Source organism: Copidosoma floridanum, unplaced genomic scaffold (assembly GCF_036245765.1).
Source record: "Copidosoma floridanum isolate Cflo_tuat_1 unplaced genomic scaffold, Cflo_Japanese_pri ptg000021l, whole genome shotgun sequence".
In the NCBI taxonomy this organism is placed as follows: Eukaryota; Metazoa; Arthropoda; class Insecta; order Hymenoptera; family Encyrtidae; genus Copidosoma; species Copidosoma floridanum.
In genome coordinates, this window is record NW_028321898.1 from 28,600,990 (window position 1) to 28,624,218 (window position 23,229).

A 23,229-nucleotide genomic window follows, 5' to 3' on the forward strand; every position below is an offset into this window, starting at 1 on the left:
GATTCTTTTTTCCTTTTTTTTTTCTCTTTGAAACTCATAATAATCATTTCCGTGCAAAATGGTAATGAAATTATTCCGTAAATGAAATTTCTCGTCAAAGCAACAAACACCAAAGTCGATACGCAAGCTTGATGGGTAAGATCATTGTGTTCATTATTCGTCGTTCGGATGGACATCGATTGGAGTTGGATCAGTAGTCCAACCGCTCCACGCTTGCAATAGTCAAAAAACATTTATTCAAGCCAACACGGGAAGACAAATAACTTGTTTACGGGAAAAGGCGTGCAGAGTCGAATCTAGAGACGAGCAATGAAACCCAAGCAATTTCGGGAGGCCTTCGTGCACACATGTAGGTATAATTCCAACGTAGCTTCAGACTATATACGTGCGCGCGTGCAACACCGCACTAATTGAGCCTCCGTAACCTCTACTCAAAGCGACGCGTAATTATTTAAGAGTTGCGCAAGCTCCCGCGCTTTATACTCTGCACCGCGTGCGTGAGTGTCTGCACATGACTCCGTACACTTGTACACCCATACACCTCGATCCTCCTCTTTCTACTCTCGCTCTCGACTCGGATAATCACGCGAAAGCTATGCACCGTCGGTAGCAACGGCGTATATAGAGTGCATGCAGTGCAGGGATTAATGGAATGTACGACTCGCGGGGGGGATGAAAAGTGTAATAAAACCGAAATGTGCCGCTTAGCCGGCAGGAGATAAAACTCGAGGGCAGGGCCGGGGAGTGGAGAAAAAAAGAGAGAGGCGGTCGCGCTCCGTTACGCGCGTGAAAAGCGTATAACCCACGTATGGGTATGCTTGCAGCAGATGGAGCTTTTTTTCCCCGGAGTCTCGTGTGCTTTTGAAGCAAACGCTGCTCGTCGCTTATATCGACGCCGAGTGTCACTAGCTTTGCGAGCTTATTGGACTCTTCGGTGCTGGCTGGGCCTTTGTTTCAATGCTGCTTCGCTCGCGCTGATTTGTGTTTCACTGTTATGTCACACGTTGGGAAGATTCAGTCGTCTGGCTTATATTATATGGATGGGCTGACATCTCTCGCTTTACTTTCTTTCTTTACACTTCAAGGGTACAAGAGTTTTATAATTTTTGGGGGTGATTTTTCGTTTGCTTTGAAGCATATTTTGCATTTTTTCAATGCTTAAAAGCGACTTATCATGAGGTACCTCTGTCTTTACTCCAAGTTTACAAATTTTTTACGTTTTTATTGGATATTTAGATTATTTAAAATATACTGATATTTCCCAACTGTATATCATGAAATTACCGACATTAATAGCTTTATGAAAAAAATAAAAATATTTTATAAGACCTTGAAATCTTTTCATATATTCGCCAGCTGATGTACTAAAGGTGATAAAATAAATACGAATAAACATGAAAGCAACGTTAATTAAAATTATAATTTAAAAATTAAAAGTTGTAACGCAGTGAAATTACTTTTTTAATTAGTAACACTGATAATCCTACTTATGTTATTCGTAAGACCTGTTTAAACGACCATGTAATCCAAAATAAAATTTACTTTAAGTGTTAAAAATTTGTAATGATTGTATGACTGATAGTACTTGTAGTATAAGACTGTATGAAAAGACTGACCAAGAAAAGTATATTATACACTTTGACAAGGTTTTTATACTACAACGGTAATATTATTAACAAAGTTATTTGTGTAAATTAAAAGTATCCACACAAATCCATGCCATATTATTTATATATATATAATTATTCAAATAGAATAGTTAAATTAAAACAAAATAAAAATTGAATCAACATTTCAACGTTAAACAAAAATACACTGTAATTTTTATTTTATTTTAACTGTTAATGCAATTAGACTCCATCATTGTGATAATTATTACCAACTTGCTAATTAGCTGATTCATTATATTTAATTTATAGAAGTAGTAAATCGGATATGTTATTGCAGTTCATTACTACAATAGACTTGGGATTCAGTATTGGGAATGACCTAATGATAGCGTATCGACTACTTACGCGATAAATTGATATGAGATTCAAATTCCACGCTATTAATATTAACATATTTTGTTTTAATTGTTTTAGTAGCCCTCGTAAGGGCTGTCAAAAATTGCCGTAGCCGATGGTATTTCACATCGTCTTGGCGGGGTATTGGTAAAAGTTTTCAACTAGCAATAATCGCACCTCGGTAGAACCTCATTGGTTACGATATCGCCACTGCGCAAAGCTAACGAGTGGAGTACGCTATCCACTTCTTATGCTACCAACTCAACTAAATTGCTTGTGAATAGTTTCCACTTTGTACATAGCCACCTGGCGTCTCTTGCCGTAAATATTTCTGGCGCGCGATTTGAATCGACGCATCGTAGCACCTAAGTATCTTTTTTTCTACCATTTTAACACCAAGTGAACGAGTTGTAAGGCAAAATAAATTTTATTATTATTATACGATACCCTACAATAGTTTTAACAAAACAAAATTTTTTTTCAATGACAAATTAATTTACTTTTTTTCTTAGCAAGTACAAAAAAAAAAAAAAAAAAAAAATTAATCAATGTTTTTTATAACCGATGTAAAAAATTGAGAATGACTTAAATCCTGCAGATAATACAATTTTTATATGACATACGAAAGATTCCGGTCGTTGCAGAACACCCAAACACTTTCGGCTCTTGTCACCACCAGCGCCGATTTCCACTACGAAAATAAAGTACCATTTTACTACTTCCCACTCACTCACATGCCCGCGACACGAAATCAAACCCTCCTCAACCATTCGATAGCATTGACGACGACAAACAACGACAAGCAAACGACGGAGGCGACGCGCACGTGTTTTCCAACGCAGCACGCCTTGACCTTCTCCGCCGCCATCAGTCTCGTATAATCTCGCTTCACCACCTATATTTCATCGCTCAATCTCCTTCTTCTCTCGTTCGCTCCCTGATGTGTGCCTCGGAATAGAATCGGTATTTTTAGTGGTGCCGCACCGAGCACGCCGGAGCGTCTCGGAGCCCTGCACGGCGCCTCTGCGCTACATTTTTTTTCTCCCTCCCCCTCGCACCGTTACACGGAGTTACGGGTGATACTTCCTTCCGCTCTGTACTTTTACCCCGCGTTTTACGCTCGTGTGTAAAGTGGAAATCTAGACGTTCATGTGATCGATTTCGGTTTGAAAGGCGGATGGTCGCGAGAGCTTGAATCGGAAAAGAAATTAATTCGAAATTTTTCTAATTTATGACAATAGTGTTTCTATCATTATTCGCAAACAGAAGAGGAAACGATGGTAACCCGCCCTCCCCTATACGGTAAACGCGAGTTTATCTGGTACTTAGCAAATTGTCAAACACGGCATTGTCATCAAATTGAAATTATGCTCTTCCTAAATCAGATGGGCGATAACGGACATAAATGGATGTACAAAATGAGTGTATGATCGTTACACAAATTATATCACTTTGTTACGAGCTCGAAGTACGTAATGAGCAGTGCAAATTGTTGTACTCTCTCACGTATAATTATACACGCTTATGTTAGGCACACTTCTCAGCTTCGGTTACGTTTATGGTCATGGATAATCACTCGCTTGTAACGGTTCATCTCCTCAACTTAATAACTGAGATAACCAGATCATCACCGTCGTAATGTCCCCATACGAAAAAAACAAACATCCATTTGCTTGAATTTTATATATTTTTACCATCCAGTTTTAAAGGAAGAATTAATAATATTTTTTCGGGACGTTAATTAGTTTTCACCGCATTTTAAGTGGGCGCATTAAAACTTTGAATTTACAATTTCGCGAAAGTTACAAACTTCCCACATTAATGGATTTAAATACATTTAGAAAGAGAAAACCAAGAAACGCATAGCTGTACAAATGTTTCCAACTTTAGAGTTTCTCGCTTTATCAAAGATTTAGCACACAAAAAAAAAAAAAAACAACAAAAAATAAAATAAAGAGAGAGAGAGAGACAAAAGCGTATATAATACAGTCCGGGAACTTTCTACAATGATTTACTGCAAAATAAGGGAGAACAAAAACATTTTAAATACACAAGTCTGGAAATAAACCGCCCGCCGACAGAGCAGCGCGACGCAGTTATGCAGGTCGCAGTGGCCGTATATAGTTAAGCACGTCACGCTCAAATTAATGATTTGCATAAGCACTCGGTGTTCCCGCGAATACCTACCCGACGCTGTTGGACTTTTATTATTAAGCGAACATGAGCGATTGCTCGAGAAAAAATTGCTGAAAATTCACCAACCACTATAATTTTTATTTCTTTTCCTCCATACCTTTATTATTATAATTTTCACTATACGGTATGCAAATCGCGAGTGTTGAGAATGACAACTATTAATTAAAACCTTATACTTTGAACATTGGGTTCACGTTGCACAGTTAAAGTACCGTTGACGTCATTGGGGTAACATTTTTTTTTTTTTAATTATCATTATTTCAACAAAAAGGTGTTAAGTTACTCGATGACACTTTCATGAGCCTCAATGAATCATGGTAATCCTCCTCGAAATATACTTTTACCATGATGCCATTCGACTTGCGAAAGTTGCAACAGTCAAGGAAAATCATAAACGCCGAGTATATTTATCAATATCTTTCGACAGAAAAAAGGAGACAAAACTACACTTAAAAGGTCAGAGGGAAATGTTCATTTATCAAAATTTCTCGCAAGCATAGGATAATGAGATTTCATTACTGTCGTCTTTTGTGACAATTGATTGTAATAACATTGTCAGTATATAGGGAGATACTGTTAAAAATGAAAACCCCTCGAGCCTATCTCCAGAAAGAGTTGATCAAAGTGTTCCATCGGAAGAAAGCAAATAGAATATACACGAGAGCGAGAGGGAGAATAACAAGCAGCTCAGACTCTTATCTTGCGGATTGAAAAAAATTTCACGGCTCTCTCGAAAGTCTAATGTCGCGCGCAGGCACTGCCGAGAGAAGGACGACGACGACGACAGAAACGACGAGGCTTTGTACGTGTGCGCTTTGCTACTTTCTCCGGTGAAAATGCCTCCAGTGCCTCCTCTGTGCGCGGGTAGGTGTACGTGAGAGATTACCTTTCGCGCGCTCGGGTACATGTATTCATACACTCGTGCATGCACGTGTACGTATACGCAGACACGCTTGTAATGTACGTGCGGTCGTGGCGCTATGGATGCGAATTTCACGGCATCCTGGTAATCCATCTTCACGTATACATCAAGATGTGGGATTTGCGAGATTTATTCCAAGCACCTTCTGGTGTGTGTCTCTTCGATATCCATCTGTCAGTTTGATTGATAAAATTATACGTCGTTTTATGGAGCTTTTTTATACCAAACGATGATGGTTTTTGTAGTCTTTCGGTAGATTACTGTTCGAGATATCAAGAGTCACGAACAGTTGACTAACAAGCAATTTTTTCGGTATCTCTCATCTCGCACTTACAGATGTTAGGTTTAGTACAACAATTGAGAGTAAACTTTCAAGATTTCTAGCTTAGGGATTCATATTGAATTACACTTTGTTTGAATATTGTTTCGTAAATGTTAAAGCTTCAGACATTGTGACAAGATTTCACAACATACGATTATTTTCTTATCTCTAAAGTTCTACATTAGAGCTAACAAGATTCAAGTAATTTCCTGTAGTTAATTTCAAGTCAAACGTTTCTTTCTGTAACGGAATGTTAAGTACGTGAATGTATTTTTTAAATACAACAAATATAAGTGATACTTATATTGCTTTTTCATCGATTTCTTGTCGACGTACAATTTTAAGTTTATTCATAGATGGTGTAATGAAAAACATATTAAAACTTTTCAAATATTGTAACAACTGATTGTTCAGTCATACGAGGTGTTTACTCACTGTGCGATGTGGCGTATGAAATAATGGGTGATATCATCTTGTTACTCACCTGAAACAAAAAAATTAATATTTATTTTTAAAAGTTTCTGCTGCGCCTTCATTAACTTTAACATTGCATTTTTCGATAATTTTTATAGCCGTAGATATAAGCTATACATTGTCAATGCTAAATAGATCAACTATGAATTACAAAAATATATACATGTAACTAGGTCGACTAGATGGTTGATTGGTTAAAATGTTCAACTTCTATGGATGACATTTTTACCCTCAACTCATTTGCATCACAGAGGTAACAACTACCACTTCTTCTCGTCAATCAGAAAAGAGTGACATAACGAAAGCTCCGTCTCCTAACAGAGAGAAATCGAAAGAATGGCCCAATTAAGGGAGTTGTAAAAAAAAGTTTGAAGAAAGGTCGTCTTGGAGTATAGAATATCAAGGTTTTCATGATCGTTTAAGGCGATGTTTAAGGACAGTTAGGGCCGATTTATAGTGGCATGTTTGCTTCATGCTGCTGCCTTTCTTCCAATCCTTTCAAATAGGACGATACAACATGAGGCGAAATACGCTACTACAAATGGGCCCTTAGCTCCTTTCAATAAAATTATTACCGTATGTGTAATGGAACTAACAATTAAAATATCCATGTCAAGATACATCCACCAATTTATAATTAATGAGCAATTATAGTTTTTCTGAATATTTATAAAATAGGGCTGGAGGAAAAATCATATTAAAAATGATACCAGATGATACAGTAGCAATGGTTAACGCGTGGCAATGGTTATTCAATACTGGCGCTCATGATTTCTATATGCCGAAGTTGTAGGTCACACTTTTAGGTCACAAAAATTACATTTGAATTACAAATTTCTTCTGAAATTTTATGGCCAACGATGCGTTTATTGAAATCTACGTGAGACCAGGCAGTTTGCTGTTATTTAATCAATATCTCGGCGTGAAATGCAACAAATTTCAGTATCGTAATAATTATTAAAACAAGCGGTTGAGCGTTAAATTAAAGAGAAATATTACACGAGAAGAAAAAAAATCGATTACGCTTAAAAAGTAATAAAAGAACGCAGTTCTCTTATGCCCTCCGTTGAATAATTCAAATCTAGCGTGATCAAGACAATCACTTATTCCGAATCCAGGGCCAATATGAAATTTATGCGGTAATATTTTTTAAAGGTCCGCCACAATAATTTATTCTACCCTTATACGTTACTACGGAATTTTTATAAGGTTCGTAATTTTGTAAAACAGCTTACACTTTGAACATCATCTCTTCAATTTGGTCGTAATAGATTTCGTACTTTTCAAACATTAATTCAATTTTGTTAAAAGCAATCAGTTCATCTTATTACAAAAGCGTATACATTAAAATTACTACCTTAGAAACGTGACTACACTGAGCCCTACATAATAGTATAATCTTTAGATTATAAAGACTGTAAGCTCAAAACAGAGTTTTAATTAATTTAATAAAATTATTGACTACTCCATTTTTCAATCGAGCTTTTTCTACGTATACTTCACCTACTCTATTTCAAATGAATATCCAAGCCTTCAATGTTCAAAATAAGATCGTCAGATATCTTATCTGATTACTATGATCTACGGAAAAAAAAGTTCGTTAAAATCATTATCGTATTAATTTATACGGTAGAATGGATAAACTTTTATTCCAAATCACTTTTAATTGTTGTCAACAGATAGTAAATTTCTTCGGAAACACGTTTGATCGCTTGAAATGTATCAGATATTTAAATACTCTCAGAATTGATGTATCTGTGAAGAAACATCTTAGTCGTCAGCTTTTACGATTCGACTGTCGAGTTGCTAAGGTCGCACAGAAAAAAAAAAAAAAAAAAAAAAAAAAAGATACAACAGTTGATAAAAGCTCATGAAAAACAAACTCAAACCAGACTAGATGAGCAGCCGGTATTGTTCACCACCTAAAGTCTGCTATAAAGGAAAAAAAAAAAAAAAAAATGAATAAAAATCGAGGGCTCTCCGTATTTTTAGCGACTCTCCTGCTTCCCTGCAGCTACAATCGGATTTTCATTACTTTTCAGGCGCAAGAATTTTAAAAGAGGTCACAGCCGAGGAAAAAAGCAGAGATGCTTAATTAAACTCCCAGCTCTCTTTTCGACATCCTCGGATCCACTCGAACAATCGAATCAACTTCTGACTTGATTAATAATCCCCTCCCACCCCCCAATAAAAGCGAGAGCAGTTTCTCGCTGATTGCCCCATTCGCCAATTAAGATCAAATATTCACGAAACAAAAGCAAACTCGTTGTGCCAACGGAGCTTGCGGGCATTGTTATTCATACCACGCCCCGAAATAAAACGCTGCACAGCGCCAATTTGCAGAAACCACAATGATATAATATATATACACCATCCCTTGGGAATTCCAGCTCGTGCTTTTTTGTGGAAACAAAGCTCGGTCACGTAAAAATCAAAACAAGAAGTGGCATCAGCAAATACCTACAGGTACAACACAACAGACAAACAACAGATTGACTGTCGTGGCGGCTCTTCAATACCGGCGCGACAAATATACTTATCCTGCGGATTCCAGGATCATATAATCGCCCGAGGAGGGACACGCGTACGTGTGCTATACACGGCCAAAGCTCCAGCGAAGGACGACGCGCCGGTGCGGGGGCTGGCTCGCGCGAAATCAGGTCAACCATAGACGAACTGCACGGCGCTTCACAGTGTGTGTGTAAGCGAGGACGAGGAGGAAGAAGGAAGAGACACGGGCGCAGTGGTGTACGTGCAGCGTGTATATGAATTTGGATCGATATCCAATATTCTTTCGGCCGGGAGGACGCCCGCGTGAAAGTCTATCTCTACGCTATAGCTCCCCCTATATACCCGGTGTTTTGTGCCTACGTTTGCTGCCGCCGCTGCAGTGCCCACATACTGATTTTAGTACATTAGGTGTATTGGGCACCCGTACAAAGTATATACTGATAAACGGAAGCGCGAGCAGAGGATAACTTACCCTGGTTTCGTTGCCAAGATTAATAAGCCTCGCTTTTCCCTGCAGAAGGTCTAGGACTATACGTACAGATTAAGACTGAAGGGTATAGGTACATATGATTATTATTATTATCTACGAGTGGGAGGTAAGTATATATACGACGAGGGCGATGTGTTTGCAGAGCGGGTGAGTGCTTCAAGCTGGTCGGCTCGTTCTTTTTTGTCGAGGAGTAATAAGGTATACCGGACCGCTCCAAAGTGTCTGTCGTGAAAGTCCGTGTTACATGGCGCGTCCTTTGTGTCTACATCTCGCCTGCTGCGTCTCTTTTCTTCCTTGCACGGTACTATACATGTATTATACATTTATATACCCTCGTAGACACCTCGTCTCTTCTGCAGCTCCGCGCACATCTCTCTCTCTCTCTCTCTCTCTCTCTTTGCCGGTGCGGGTAATGGGGTCAGACCTATATAGGTACCCCTCCTCTCCTCTCCTCATCCTTGTGTTTTTTGCCCCAAGTGCGCTTACCTGCCCGATAGTCCGGGGATGTATACGTGCTTTCTCGTCCTTCGGCGACAATGGACTTTGCAGGCCCGGCAATTTTTCATCTCGTCTTCCTTTTCGGGGAGATCGCGCTTGATTTATGCGAAAGCTGATTTAATATAGACGACTCTCTTGGAGTTGTATTTATATGAACTATAGTCGAGATATATGGGAATGTACGGGAGTTTGTTGGCTTGCTTTGGAGATGGATACTTTGATTACCAAAATATGAAGAGATTTCTATTTCTTTACTGTATCCTCCTCCATACAATATATTCTGCAAGTGGACCAAATGATACTTTTTATTTGATAAAGTTGATTGGCTCAAGTTGTGGAGTAAGAGACATAAGTGATATTGTCTCGAAAATCGCATGGGATACCCGAGTCCTATACACTGGCTATTAGAGCCGAGAGTGCGAATACATATCTACATATTGCTGTAAATAATTCATAACAAATTTGTTTCTGTATGTATACAAGCGCAGGTAAATCCGGCCTAATCAATAAACATACGAGAAACACTGAATAATTTGACCATCTAATGAAACAATCGGAGCGTGAATCTGCTAATTGCCCAAAACGAGATCGTTCAATTTCATCACCGACATATTGCATACTCACGTAAACGCACTAACGAATCCTCTCTGGTATAACATCAAACGTAAACTCGTAAGCCCCGAGCCGTTTTCCAAAGGTTGCAGTCAGTTTCAATCGAGAGTCTCTCTCGGAGGCAAATTATAATACAATCCAAACTTTTTTCAAACAAACGGAAAGGTGTATGTGGAGAGGCACGGCAAGGAGTGTCCGATATCGCATCTGCGAGACACGTCATTATCACGAAGAAGGAGCTTGCAAGAAGATATATTATATGAGCGCAAAGGAGAACCAACCGGTATGTAAATATGCGCGCCAGCAGCGGCAGAATGTTAGATCGACGCGCTAACGATGTACTTTTCCAGATTGTGCATATATACATATACTATATGCATACAACTAGGCTCTTACTCCACATAATATCACACATGTAGGATGGAGTTGAGGCGAAAGGCCGTACGGCTTATAAACGACAGATCACACGAATTGCTGTACATTACAATAATAATGGAGAATGGATGCACGTTGTGTATATTATTCATAAACGGGTGTGTGGGTGTGGTGCGGTCGTTTGGTAATTGTTAAACGTTTTTACGTGGGGTGTAACGAGAGGCTGTTGTATATGACTGCGTTTAAATGGAGATACAGTCACGAGAGAGAGTATGGAGGGAGGGGTGTATGGCTGTCACGAAGTTCGCGTGTCATCAAAATTTACGGCTGGGGAGGCGTGAATATGGTACAATAACAATATCGCATTATGCGCTTACTTGATTTCACGAAGCATACCAATGTGCATATGTATATTTTAAAACTTTCAGTTGGCAAAGTTGCTGTGGAACAATGAATTGAGCTTCAATGTGTTTTATTGAATTGATATATGATACACGGAGACGAGGGCATTGTAATTCAATTGGGGAAGAGTATGCGAGTCTGGTGTAACAGAGGGGGAAGGTGTTTGAATATGAAATCCGAAAAATGAGTCTCTTCTGGAGCTGTATATAATATAATGTTTACAATTCAAAGTCGATTTATTACACTGGCAATGAGAGATATGAAAAACACAAAGATTTTTTTTTCTTCTTTTTTAACTTTTGGTACAGTAAAAACGAGTAAAGTAAAAATTACTCTTCCAAACGGGAAAAATTACTTGGGACTAAAGAAACGCAAGTAGTTTAACACTCTAAAATAACAAACATGTAAAACAACACTAAGCACAGAGACCTGATAAAACCGAAAGAAATAAGTAACGCAAATTCATAAATGATAGTAAAAAAAAGCATCGCAGACTTGTAGAAAACTGGCAGCAAGTAAGGGCTACTGCGCAGAAAAGGAAAAAAGTGGAGGATAAGGATTCGATTTCAAATTCAATAAGCAGATAGTAAGTAAAGCGAGCAGCACAAAGAGGCATAGCAAAACGAGGACAAAAACCTAGCAACGAGACTCTCGTTATAAAGTGCGCTATACGTACATCTTGACCAGCATCGGGGTAATCTCGGTTTTGTATAGCTTGTGCACATGTGTGTGTATACACATGCCTGCCCGAGAGAGTATACATACATATAAATCCACAGCATCAGCGCTGAAAGAAAGAAGCGACAGCAACGGACTACAACTCTTCCCACTGTAGCGGAGATTACAATCTTATCTCTCTCTCTCTCTCGGTTGGGAGGCACGAATTTTTACGATGCTCCGATTAAGTGATTTGTTGCACCACGAGCTGGATATTCTCTCCACCCCGTTGTGCACATACTCCCCTTTTATATTTTGTTGACCATCGGCACATCCGTTTTCTGCTTGTGTATAAGGAATCAAAAAAGAGGAAGAGGTGGGAGCAAGCGAAAATGAAAAAAAAAAAAAAAAAAAAAATACAAACTACCAAAAATGTAAGTTCTTTTTTTTTATCGAGTATAATCGAATTAAAGCTCTTGTAAATCCATAGGGACTGTTCCACGTGTGTATCAGTAGATTCGAGTTTGATGAACAGAGAGAAGCAAGTTGTGCAATCATATTATTGGGCCAAAAGCGGCTGACGATTGCTTTTTCTCTATCCACATCAGCTAAAATGTGAACTGTAGTGTTTGGTAAGAGTGGCAAAATTTTTTAATTCCCAGTAAGAGAACCACATGCAGGACTTTCGTTTTGTTATATGTCGTTTATCCATAATTAGATTATCGGCAAAACACCATTTTCTCTGACTTTGTTATTTCATACCATGGCTTGCTCCATTTTACATTCCTGCATGGATTTCTCACAGAGACGCTAAAATTCTCGTTGCAACCATCCAAAAAAAAAAAAAAAAAAAAAAAAAAAAAAAAAAGAGTTAAAAGTTCAGACCGTGTCAGATACCAAAACCGATAATTTGTGTAATTTGAAAAGGATGAAGTAGGAGGAAAAAAAAGGGCAAACGTTGCACGTAAAAGTATGCCACGGGAAAAAGAGAAGCAAGCCAACAACCAGCAATTATTGCGACTGACATCGCATAAACCGAATTACGTGCGAGGCCGCATATACATGTATACACCGGTCACGTTACGTTTCAACAAAAAAGCCCACAATACAAAGGGCTAATTGAAGCAAGCGCAGTCGATTACATAATTAAAGCGAAACAGAGTCTGAAGGAGGGAGACAGGAGGAGAGCCAGTCGTCGACCACAAATGTCTTGACAGGCAGGAGAGAGAGAGAGAGAATGGGAGTCATTGTTTCGAGAGCTCCTGTAAGGAGTCGATTGGTGGGGAATGAAGACAGGGGGAAAAAAAGAGAATCGAAGGAGGAAAATAAAAAGAGCGTATGGGATCGAGTCGCGACCTCGGATTAGAGAGAAGGTCGACGACACCCCGCGACGACCAAACGCCTGTGTACTTATAAATACGGCTAATGTGAATCCGCGTGTGTTTAGGAGCAAGAGACATGTTTATCCGGTGTCAGGAGCTACTGATGCCGAGTTAACGTCTGTATTGGTGTAGACGGAAAAACAATGACTCGCTCTCTCCTTTGCGTAACGAGATCAGTGCACAAAAGAGACCCTTCTGGGGGTGTACAGGAGGAATACGTGGTTTCAACAATCTTTTGCTCCCTCGTTGGCTTTTGCTGTGCGTTGGATATGCGTAACTCTTTGATACTCTATTTTACTTTGCGATACTAAATTGTTACCCCAACTGATTTTGTAAAAAGTAAAAATGTCTAGTAATTTTATATGCCTTGGATCTAGCAAAAATAACTCGAGTTTTTTTGTCAAACTATCTCAAAAACATGACTAGATAGAGAAACTCAAAGGTCACATTGGAATCGATGTGTAAATAAAGGGACAAAACTGTGGGAAAGTTGTTTTTGCGAGAAATCACCTTTTTGGGCAAAAAACAATTAATATAATTATGTTTTATCACTCGATTTGACGAAAAATCGTTTTGGAAACAGAAAAAAAAAAAAATAAAAAGTATCAAAGCCCCGGCAATCAAGTCCAATCAGTCAACTCTCGCAACGGCGGCCAGTGAAAACCTAAATTGACCTTGTTTTCACAAAGAGAAAATCTCTTTAGCGAAAAAAAAAGAAAAAAAAATCACGCACCAATGCGCGCGAGTGCACCACCGGAAAACTCAATAGATTTAAAAATCAAAAGCACCAGAGACCAACCCAAGCTTCCGAGAAGGAATAAAAGCTCCGGCCGTCGTCCCTATGCGAATATATATATTCGCACGATTCGCATTTACACGTCTACGCTCATTGGTAAGCGGTGAACGTATACATACACGTACCCTCGCTACACACGCGCGGAAAGAGAGAGAGAGAGAAATGCCAAAGCATATAATCGACGTGCCGCGCGTCACTAAATCACCGACGTGTCACCGCGTACGAGCCCTAATTGACGAAGAGTCTTCTACCCTCACCTCTCCGCGCTTGCCAGTAATTATGGTTGTGTTTCTTTCTCTTCCAGAAAATTACGTGGAATTTGTCGGACGTCCCTAGCATACCGATCCTTATTCAGTCCGTATATTTACAATACTCGCACACACTCAAGTATGCGCACGAGACTAATAAACTTTGGCACAATATTTCTCCCTCGCCATCCCTTTTTGATTATTCTCTGTTCGATGGAATTAAACTCCCTTTTGTCATTTATAAACTAATGAGAGAGAGAAAAAAATTATCAATAAGTATGAATTAAGTGGGCCCACCAAACCATGCAGTTTAAAAAACCGGTGGAGCTGTAGTAGGTATACCCATTCCATAACGCGCACGAGTCAAGGGGCAATAAAAACTCGGCTTCTCGCTGCGCCCACTTTGTTCGAGAGAGAGAGAGAGAGAGAGTGCGCGATGTGTAACAACAGTACAGTGGGTTATAGGTGTAGTAAATACAAAAAGGCTCCGAGAGATGAAGAGGGACTATCTCCTTGATCTGGACGAAACAAATGACGGGGGGGTGCGAACAGCCGTATTTGCTCGGGTATCTACGCGAGCCGGATTAATGAAGCCCCGCAGAGGTGTGCATACGTACCTATACACAAACGCCACGGACGAGTCCAATTCGGCGATCGTAGCGATGGGCTGTGAGGGTATAGATATGCTTACAGTCTCGAATATCGCCAAAGGGGAGTCAATGGGGCAAAGGGCGATTTCTCTCGTGTGTTTTACCACGTATAAAACAATAAGGAAAGAGGAACGAGATTCGACAGGCCCTTATCGTCACTTGCACCGACGTCGAGATGCCTATATTACGATTAAAAACTACTGGTTACCTACCGGCCTTTGTAATTTGATCGTTCACTCGTTGAGACGCAACACCTTCGTCACGTGTGACATGTCTCGGTTTTTTCGGTCAATCAACTCTTTATTCCCCGTATACGAGCAAAAGAAGCGTGTATTTCCCAAACAAGTCACAAAAATTGACACCGATCATGATATTATATAGTTGAGGTGAAAAGGGCTGCGTTGCGTATAAAAATAAATAAAATTCAAACCAACAGGGCAATTTAGCATGTAGTGCGTTTTAAACAAAGTCTAGTAGTATACATAATGTATAAGCTTTTCAAGCACATCTAAATTAGGTCGAGTCACTGTATTTGCAGATACGCGTAAAAAAACAGGACGAAAGCCACGTCCTTCGGGTACAACGAATCGAAAGAGGGACAAGAACAGAAGTACGATCGGGAGGGAGTGAGGGGGGGGAAGGGAGGGGGGAAATAATGCACAAAGTAACGGCTGCAGCGAAAACCGGATTATCACGATCTCGCCGAGAGGGTCTCGAATGTTATACATTCATACATAATTTCTTTCTTTCTTTTTTTCCACTACAGTATGGGTATTCCAAACACACACACACACACGTACCTCTGAGCAAGAAGGCTGCGAGCATCATGTCCTTAAGCTGCTGGATGTAGACACCATTGAGGTGATGGTTCGCGAAATGCGCGACCGGGTCGCCGGTGTTGGTCGTCGAGAGCTGCTGCTCTTGCTGCTCTGGATGCTGGTGTTGACGACGCGGGCAGTGCCGATGGAGCTCCTTGAGCTTGCACGAGCGGTGGCTCGGCTTGTCGCAAGCGTCCAGTTCGCACAGCTTGCACCTGTTCTTCGTCATTTTTTTTCTTCCTTTTTTTTCTAAATTATACTTTTTCCCCCTTCACTTTGTTTTTTTTTTTTCTCTTCTTCACAAAAATAAGGTTTTACTTCTTTATCTCACTACTTATCTCTCTCTCTCTTTTGTTTTTATAATACACTTATACACTTAGTTAAACTTTGAAATTGAAACGACGAGTATGCCCCTGCACTTGCGGGATTTCAAGGTAACTCTTCTCGAAGGCTTCTTGTTACTCACTTTTTCGGCACGTCAATCACACTTGGGTTACTTGATGATCACAAGCTTGATGTATAATATATAGTCTCAACTGTGCGACACACACACACAAATGTTTTGATTGAGCTAAGCTTTTATCGAAATTTGGAAAGAAAAAAAAAATAAATAAATACAAATCAGTCAATTTCCTCAATGACTCGTCTCAGCCGAGAAAAAGGTATTTCTCAAAGTCGTCTCGGTTGAGATGCGCCGGAGCATCGTTTACCCAAAGAAAGAGCTGAAGAAGGCAGCAATCAAAAGGCCCAGACGGAAGCATTTATTTTTCCAGCGGCGCACCGGCAAACTTTCCAGCAGTGGTACAGTAATAATAGGAAATAGCTCGGTCAAAAAAGAAAGGGGAAAAAAAAAGAAAAAAAAATTCTCCCAACAGGAGCAGCCGACGAGCTATCACCGGCGGTGTTCTCCTCCTCCTCTTCTTCCTCTTCGCTACTGCTACCCTTGGCGGGTATCCCGACTGGCATTGCTCTCGACTTCCGCTTGGATAAGCAACAGCGACAGCCGGCTGCTCTGACTATCCGTGGCTGACAATTTGTTGTTGTCGCTGCACAGTTCTCGTCGTCCCCGTCGCACCGCCACTACTGCTCTGGGGTTTTCCACTTTGTCGGCCAAATGACGAAAAGACACGATCATCACGATGATTAATCATTATTTAGCTGTGCACAATGGGTGGGGGTGTGTGTTTGTGTGGGAGTGTGCGTGCGCTTAGGCGACAGTTTTTAAAACAAAGAGGCATCACACTTACAAGGTTCTCTTGTGTATATACAAGAGCAGCGGCTGTTTACCTATATATACGTGGCTTTACGACCGCCCGGGTTTTTCAATCTTTCGAGAAAGAGGGACGAAAAGCAATGGCGCTTTTATTAGTTAGCCGAGTCGGTGACGATTCAATTGTTACGGTAATTATCATCTCTTTACTCTTTTTTGCGCATTTTATTTTAATTGATTTACCTGTGACGTGATATTATAGTGACACACGAAGACCTGCGTGTCTCTATAAACTCATGTAAACTACTCTTGTAAACCGAAGCCTGTTAGCTAATACGAACCTCCGATCCTTAGCTTTCGATAAAATACCGCTCTACTGAGTTTTTGGTGACTTTGGGATGTAATTATTAATTTCTCTGTGCTTTCCAAAGTACACCTTTTATACGCTGGGCGAGAAATATAAAATGGAAACTTTTTGCCCTCTTTCGGAGGCTTCAAACTTCGTAGACGGAACGTACATCACTCGAGAGGATTTCCCGTAGCGGATGATTGTTAATCGAATCGGGAAGCTACCGGAATTATGATAGTGTACTTTTACTTGCTTTCAATAATCCCGATTGGATTTTATCTGTGCTATACTTGGCCATTGTATTATACTTCTCAAGTTTTTTATTGTCTCCTTCGTGCCCAAGCCACAAAATTTTCTTAAATAATTCATCGATCAAAGCAAAGAAAGTTTGCCATCCCCATGCATTAAAAAATTTAATCGACGAGCTGTTCAGCCCTTTTTTCCTTCAAGCTCCAATGCTGAAGAGTCCTACAAGAGGAGAACCGAGAAAGGAAAATGATTGGCTCGAGCGCAATTACGTGGTAAAATAAGGGATACAAAATAAAGCTACCCGCGAAGTGATAGAGGAGCACGGACTAAAGAAAAATATGGGAACGAGAAAAGAGTCCTGGACCGTAAACAGTACTTGGTCGAGCATACGCGCTCGAGCACACGCGCAAGCGAAAACCAACCGAAGAAGCGCACTCACAAAAGTCAAAAGAGCGAGCAAAAGGGAAAAGATTAGAGCGCACAGGTTTCGCGTACGTGTAAACCGGCGCGCACACCTTTCGGCCGGACGTTTTATCAGTCGCACGTGTCACGACTGCTGAGAGTCAGATAACGACGACGACGACGAACAAGCGCTTGGGACGACCATTACACAGCTGCCAGCCGGCAAACACAAGTATATATTATAAGTACGGGAGAAAGAGCATTAAACCGCGCGAATGTGTGTACACACAAGTGTGCAACTCAACGCGCGCCCCGAAATACCCATGGCCATTGTCTCACTCGCTCATATATTGTATTTTACGTGTACATGATGCCTATGCACTATATATACACCCGCTAAGTGCTTAGCTAAGCACCGTGCAAATGTACAGACACCAGCCTACCGAGGTGATGATACAACTACTCATACAATACTTGCTGACTTTAGTGCTCTTTTTCTTCGTTCTTTATACATAATATTACTCATGATACCTATACTGTGTACTTATAATGGTGTTTCTATTTTATGATATACATGTGACAAAAGATTTTTTTTTTACTTTTATTTCCCAAGTTCTGCAGAAGAGGGTTTTTAAAGAGGGTGAAAAAAAAACAATAATAAGCATCCCTTGGGAGTTTCAGTATTTAAACAATCGGTGCAATAAATCATCTTTGATACGAAATGGCTGTTAATCTATAAAATAAACAAGTTAATAACTTCTCGTGAGAGACAGTATAGTAATGTCGATCGGTATGAGCCTGCCGATTTCTGAAACGCTCCGGAAACGCAAGTTATGTAGTATCGCAACTAACGCGAAGCAAAAGACATCAGAGCTCAAAATCAGTGATGACGATTTTATCATCGATAATCTTTGATTCTGCGACACTCGATTCAACCGGAGGCATCAGCAAAGCTCTCCCGTGGAAAATCCCCGTCAATGCCAATGGTGCTCCGATCGATGTATACTACAACACCAGCATTGGACAAGAGGTTTACTTAAAAGTATTTTCGTGGTATATACTCTGTTTTTAGTGAATTTGGCAAAGGTATTAAAACATGCATCTGTTTTTCGTTAATCTCGAATATTACCGAGTTTTTTTTTTTTTTTATTCAAAAAATTGCAGACTGTTATAAAAAAAAAAAAAAAAAAAAAAAAAAAAAAAAAAAAAACCAATGGCCTTCAGCTCCACAGATTGATGTTCGGAGCCACGGTAAAAGCCATTTATTCAAATCAGCTTGGCCCCCTTGTAGAGTGATTCGCAATTTTTCGAGTTATCAGTTCGGGATTCACTTTTCGATTTCCGAGCTCGAATTGAAAACTGAATAATTCAACGCAGCAAGCGCAGAGGAAACTCGAGTGGGTCTCTATAGACTAATTCTTTTGGGTTTGGCAGAGCTTGTAATACACCAGTTTTGAGTGCCCTCTCTGCGTTGGGGAGTACCTTTTTTGTCCGGAAAACACGAAAAACAGATGTACATTTGATAAAAAAAGGTGACATAATGTAATATGTATACAACGAATCGTCAATCGTCCGATTACTCAACGCACCCTCTTGGAGCCATGCACGTGTAGTGCAAACAAACGTACATCAGCAACAAAACAAAAAAAAAACATATTATGTAAAACAAACACGAGAATATAAGTGTATAAATATATAAAAAGAGAGTCGCATTGCGCTTGCATCCACAGCGAGGCAGCTCATTTTGCATTCTAATTCTCGAGAGCTGTTATATTATGTAGTACCTGCGTTGGGAGCACATTATCTCTCTCTCTCTCGGCGCGAAAATCTTTTTTTTTTAATGCGCGCGAAAGTATACGATTCTCGGCTCTCTCTCTTGCTTAATACAAAAAAAAAGTGTGTTTATTTCTCTCGGCTATTTACGATTCCCGGCATCGAATTCATGCAAATTACCCGCGTATCGGGTACACACATCGGTATCTTCTACACAAGGCAGCGAGTTGTCTCCCTGCGGTTCATGCAAACGTGACTTTCTAGGGGCGACTCTTTCTCCTCTCATCGGGTATAAATACGGGGATCGGCGACCACGTCGACACGAGTGTGTCACTCTTTGATTTTCCAGCGTTAAAAGTAAAACAATTATCGAGCTTACACGCATGAATTACATATTTAAGTATATCTGCAATAAGTTCAGTTGTCAAGTATTGGTGTCGGAATAGTAGCTTGGCTTGTGTCAAGCGACCAAGCTTAATTATTAAGCGATAGTAATTTTCGGGTGGTTTTGATCGTGCCCTTCGATGGCACCTATTTACGAATCTGTAGTGCGCAAGACGACTAAAAAATACTCGCTCCATTGAACAAATTTTTTGGTTGTCCGACAATTAAAAAAAACGTGCCCATCAGCTCATCAACTTGATTTATCGTACATGTACAACCATAGATATGACGTTCGCTGAAATTCCGTGTAAACAAGCATCCGATGAGGAAAAAAAAAAAAAAAAAAAAAAACGCCGACAGCACAGTTGAAGCCCGTGCACGTACATCAACACGTGAAACCGTGAAATCATCGCCACACACTGGCCTGCAATACATTACAGACGATAAGCCGCCTTTTATCCTCGTCGCCGTCGTCGTCACGTCGACGCGCTTACTCCGTACACCACGTAATCGCGAAAGACCACGTAGGTGTATACATGTGGTATTATTATATAGGTACATACTCTAGTCCCGCAACTGCGATCGCTGTACGTAAAAGAGTGTTTCTGTTTTACGACGCTGTCAGGTCGCTCGATCGCACGTGATGTAATGATTATCCACCACGTGAAAGTTGTTTTTTTTTTTTTTTTTTTTTCTTTTGGGAATCGACGAGTTTTTATGATATTTTTCGTGAAACACGAGTATTAGAAATACGCCCGGAAAGACGAAAATAAAGTAGAATCCAATTATCTTATTCGTACCCAGTCCGGCTATCAAAGTTCCAAAACGTACAGGTATGCGTCAAAAAAACGCTTTAAAATATCATTGGCCAACTTCTACGGAGAGAATCCCAAATAGAGTGGCGAAAATAAGGAACAGATTAGTCCTCTCGCGTAAAGAAAATCAATTTCCACTCGCGTTCGCTCATTGGCTTCTCCCCGACGGGCCGGTATGGTCGTAAAGCACTGCCACACCCCCTCGGGATGTTTACGAGATTTACGAGCTATGTGCGAAAGTTTTGAGGTCAAAGGCGGTAGAGGAGCGCCAGTGGCAGGAGATTCTTCGACCTCCGCTTTATACTATGTGTACCTATCGAAGCGCGGGCTTGCACCAAAACTCACGCAACAACAGCACAACGGTATCGGCATGGTATACTCATCAGCAACCCTGTTGTTTTAAATCCTCGAACTTCAAGGCCATCATCGTTGGCTAATTGATCTCATACATGTAAAGGCACACATGCAGCGGACAAAAAGAAATACCTTGCATGCTAGTACTCGGAATTTGCCATCTTCGATTCAATACAATCCAGCGGACACGCGCTGACACCCTTTCGTTACGTGTATAGAGCGACGCACATGGGAGTAGGGGGTTGCATTGTCGAGTTAAGTCTCTTCGATATGCCGGCACGGGAGAGAGCGAACTGCGTATGTACAATGGAATGAGCCTTGAATAATTTATTGTTATGCATTTCGGCCGATCTGTCTCCACGCGAGCTGTTGTATACATTATGTGACAGCTGATCGGCACGCTTTTGCGTATTAAATACCTATGCGGGTATATATACATGGTTTTATTGTAGCTAGGCGGGAATAGCGTGATTTGGATAGGGAACTTGTTCTTGCGTCATACATGATTTTACAAATTTGAAATAATGATAAATCAGCTTCTCGCTAACAATGTAAACAATCGGATATGGCAACAAGTGTCCGCGAGTATCGAAATTCGGATGTGAGGCTAATTTGGTACCCGCCGATAAATCAACCCCAAACTATATGTGCAAAACTCTCTCGCAGCTGACCTGATTATTCGGCTTCTGTGTGAACTAGTCCGGTATAGATGTCGCGAAATTATTTAGAAGACAATTTCGCGAGAGCGAGCCTTCAAAGATGCATCGGCTGCAGAGGAACTCCTGAAATTCACGCGGCAGAGGAGGGGATTGAGTTGTTTCGCTCCACGAGTGTTTTATTTTTGACAAAGAGAAATTGTTATGAGAAGAAAAAGCAAAAACCCTCACTCGCAGCAGCAGCAGCAACAAGTACACACGCGTAACACCATCATCCATTGGCTATAATCAAACTTACGCGTGGTACCGTTGTTTCTCTCGCGGGAGAGGACCACCTGTTTGTTCTGCGTCGCCCACGGGACTCAATCTAATCGCAAGCTCGATTTTCACCCCCACCCACAGCCATCTCCACTGTACAACAATAGCAACAGTACAGCGAAGCTTGGTGTTTTCCGCCACCCCCTTCGGGCTACCGTGTATATACCACATATAGTACACCGCACTGGAATCCGATCCCTTCCTCCTCCTCCTCCTCCTCCCTCGAGGTAACAAACTCGCTCGTCAGCCCCCCTGTTTCCCTCTCGCTGATTGTGCACATAAAACAACAGCGGTTGACCCACGGTTTAAGTTCGATTGGTTTTCATTGCCACGGGCAGTCTTTTAGCGTCTCGGACATGCACCCTCCGCTCGCTCGCTCAACCCCCGTTTCCCTCCCGGATCACGTTATTTAATCCCTATTCGTTTTTATTATATACAAGCAGTACAACGAGGTACGTGGAGCCGCAAGTGTACATGGCTTACAAGGCTTTACGAATATACACGTGCGATTAATTTATCGGATTCAACGGAAAAATTAATAAGGGCAAATCGAGCGTAAAGGAGGCGCCTATCCGGAGTTGTTACGTCATCATCATCTTTTCGAGGTCTCAATCGTGGCGCGCACGCCTCGCCGATCAGTTTTCCCCTCGAAGAAGAGGCTCGCGCGAGCAAAGAAAAAGTGCGCGTGTGTTCGAGAGAGCTCGCTGGGAGGAGCGAGAAGAGCAGCAACAGCTAGATTTTCCCAAGGCCGTGACGTGCTCGAAAAGTCGCGGTGTTACTTTACACACGCTGCATGACGTTAAACGGACGGTGGTGCGCGTCGGCTTCCGTATAGTAATTGACCGCGAGAGCAATTCAATCTCGCGCGGCTGACACCACGTGCGCGGTAGGTGCACACGGGGAGTTTTTGCAACGCGTGTGTTATGGCCACGACACGAGGGTTTCCGAATACATACGTATACGTTATTTGCAGGGTAAGGTATATTGGAGCAGGGAGAAAAAAAAAGGGTTTGATTATGACGGTATATGTGCATACGGAGAGGAGGGGGTGCGTGTGAGTGTATACTCAGTTTCGTGTGTACGTGTTGGCGTTACTCTGCAGGGCTCTGGGGCGACTGGACGGCAGGAGATAACAAATTCAGAGAGGAGGAATAAAGAGACGACGACGAGAACGGACTGCATGGCTTTGTTTTCGAGTTGGACGTCGGAGAGGGAAATATTATGGACTGCAGGGTCTTTTTTAGGCTATTTTGATAATTTTTTTTTTTTTTTTTTACCATTTTCGCTGCCCTTTTTAGGAAATAACTTGTTCCGTGATCACGTAAGCCAAAGGACTAATAATAGATTTTACCCTTGGGAT

The 23,229-nt window shown here is 40.9% G+C and overlaps 1 protein-coding gene and 1 non-coding gene across 4 annotated transcripts in view; both read right to left on the reverse strand.

Annotated features, from left to right (window-relative positions):
- LOC106642571 (uncharacterized) overlaps nucleotides 1-23,229 on the reverse strand; it is a 95,696-nt gene that overhangs the window by 15,543 nt on the left and 56,924 nt on the right. The gene's annotated exons all lie outside the window — the stretch shown is intronic.
- On the reverse strand, nucleotides 2,088-2,228 carry LOC111642780 (U4 spliceosomal RNA). The gene has a single exon (XR_002759593.1). It is a non-coding gene; the product is annotated as a U4 spliceosomal RNA (small nuclear RNA).